We start from the raw sequence: 3,054 nt of genomic DNA on the forward strand, positions 1-3,054 counted from the left end.
GTAAAATTCCCTGACTGTTCAACCAGCCAGCCTCAGTTTCTCTATTCCCGAAAAGAGGATTGATTGGCCTCTCTGAAGTGTTCTGAGACTTAATTAGTTTATACTTGAAAAGTACTTTCAATGTGAAAGGTCCCATTTAAATGCAAAGTACTATTAATCAGCGAATGCCAGATTCAGCAATTTTTTTTTTACTTTATAAACTCTTAGCAACTCTTTGAACAAAATACTAAATTACACGTCCTGTTTTTTATTTTTCTTGAGAAATCTCTTTTGTGCCCATTTGTAGGCTGCTTTTAAAATGTTTGCAACAAACCACTCTTTTCTCTCTTTTTTTTTTTTTTACAAATACTGCAACCTAAAAGTTCATGAAAACATTTTCCCTGAGTATATTTTCTTCTTGTTTCTCCTATTTCCCAATCCATGTTATTCACAGCATCATTGTAATACAACTGATGGCATTAATAAAGTGGTGAATTAAATTATGACCCTTTTAATTGTCACTTCATTACTAATAGATTTGCAGAAAGAATGCATCATTTGTAAACATTTTATGAAATATGAACTGTTATAACTCAGTGTAAATTCTCAAGATTTATATAGATCCTGCTTTCAGTTCAGGGGAAAATGTGAAGATCATGCTTTTGGCTCCACCATGGAGCTGGGACAAGTAACTGCAAGCTTTAGAATTGAAGTCTTAGATATGAATCCAATCAAAAAGAATGGCCTAATTTATAATTTTTTTATCCCCATTACATATGTAGTACAATATTTATAACAATATAATAGGCAGGGATAACAAGCATGTATCCCTTCAAAAGTCAAGCCATTTGGAAATTAATTAGTTTTTAGATTTTTTATTTCAAAAGCACACATAAAACAGGAGGGATGGCTTGAAAGAATAATACAGAGCTATTTCTGTGTTTTAAAATTGGATTTTCTAAAAAGCTGTTTGGAAAGCACATTTCTATGAACTCATTTCTGTTTACAAAATACATCATTTAATTTTCAAAGAATTATTCTGTACTGAGTTTTTACTCTACCAAATAACATTTCTTACATATGCCTCACAAGGGACAGTGAAGTTTCATACCATTGAATCTAAACAGTGTTACTAAACTATGTAAAGCACCCTTATTTTTAATGCAACTTACATAAAAAGAAATAATTCTCTGACTATAACTGCAAAATCAACAAAATGAATAACTCTATGACTTAGCAAAATGAAAATTTACTATTAACTTCTAAACTAGATTGAGTTTTCTTACATTTATCCATCATTTATTATATTATTATAAGCACTTAAAGAAAGATTAAAGATGAAAAGACATGAATTCCTGATTTTATAAATTTGAATCCTTAAAAAAGAAGCTCTTAACTGATCTTTTTTTTTTTTTTTTTTAAGATTTTATTTATTTATTTGACAGAGAGAGACACAGCGAGAGAGGGAACACAAGCAGGGGGAGTGGGAGAGGGAGAAGCAGGCTTCCCGCCGAGCAGGGAGCCCGATGTGGGGCTCGATGCGGGGCTCGATGCGGGGCTCGATCCCAGGACCCTGGGATCATGACCTGAGCCGAAGGCAGACGCTTAACGACTGAGCCACCCAGGCGCCCCTCTTAACTGATCTTAATTCTCAATATGAATGACTTTTTTTTAGGTGGCTAAAGTTTCTATTTGCTGATACAAAAGTAACTTTAAAACTAGTCAACCTACTTTATAGGAGTAAACTGCAGTGTGCTCTGAGCCTCCCCCCATTTTATTGAGGAGTGACTGACAAATAAAGATTGTATATATTTAAGGTACACAACATGAAATTTTGATATATACATACACTGTGAGAAAATCACCACAATCAAGCTAATTAAACATCCATCACCTCACATAGATTTTTTTATGAAAACACTTGAGATTTGCTCTCTTAGTGAATTTCAAGTATGTTATTATTAATTATAATCACCATGCTGTACAGTAGGTCTCCAGAACATTTTCATCTCATAACTAAAGCTTGTACCCTCAACTCCAACTTACTAATTCATAGCTGCTTCTTATGATGGTTGAAAAGTACTATTTTGGTTAGCATCATATATGCTCAACGGTTAACTTCATATGTATTTAGGCCAGTCATCAAGGTATTTTATATTATTCAATTATATGGTCCAAAAATTTTTTAAATAAGTTCTTATTTGATTTTATTTTTTATTCTTTATTCTGAATTCTGACATCACATAGAGATAGTCCCTTAGTTCTCTCCATCTCTAGAGAATTTAAGAAACAGATGCCTACATCTTACAAGACTCAAAAAGAAAAATGATAATTAAGATATAATGACATCCCTTAGGCATTTAATAATAATAATAATAATGGTAATAAATAATGATAAAAACAAGTTAAATCTTGACTAATATCATAGAGGCCAAAATTGGGACTTAGTTAACCATGGAGACTCTTCATTTTTTTTGAGTTCAAAAATCTGAATGACTTTCCCTTCACAAACTGCTTCTGCTATAAATCCCTCCATAATTAAGAATACAAAATATACTCAGTTATACAGTTCTTACCTATTCTTTCAACCTATCACATTTTCAACTAATCACCCACTCCCACCCATTCTAAGTTCCAGATATTTCTCATATCTGCTACCTCAGTTCCTCTTGCATCCTAACTTAGTTCATACTTTATTACATTTTTTCTTTGGCTCTTCCCTCCGTGGTTTATAGCCTATCCTCCACTGCTCACCCATAAGTGCACATGGCTACCCCAGTGGGTCATCTCTAAATCAATCAGATCATATAATCCCTCCATTTGAAACTGTTCCATGTCTTTTTAACTGTCCCCAACACTTAGAAATTTTTACCTTTTTCTTAAGTGCTATGACATGGCCAAATATATGCATTAACATCATACAGCTCCATCCTGAAAGTCGGTTGCCTCATCCCAGAAGATAAATGCTCCATATTTTGTGCATGCTGCTACTGATTATTTGTCTAGATTATTTTATTTTTGTGTGTACATTCTATTGAGACTTCCTCTAAAGAAAAGAATAGTGGCTTATTTAGC

Source organism: Phoca vitulina, unplaced genomic scaffold (genome assembly GCF_004348235.1).
Source record: "Phoca vitulina isolate PV1807 unplaced genomic scaffold, GSC_HSeal_1.0 scaffold14, whole genome shotgun sequence".
NCBI classification, from domain to species: Eukaryota; Metazoa; Chordata; class Mammalia; order Carnivora; family Phocidae; genus Phoca; species Phoca vitulina.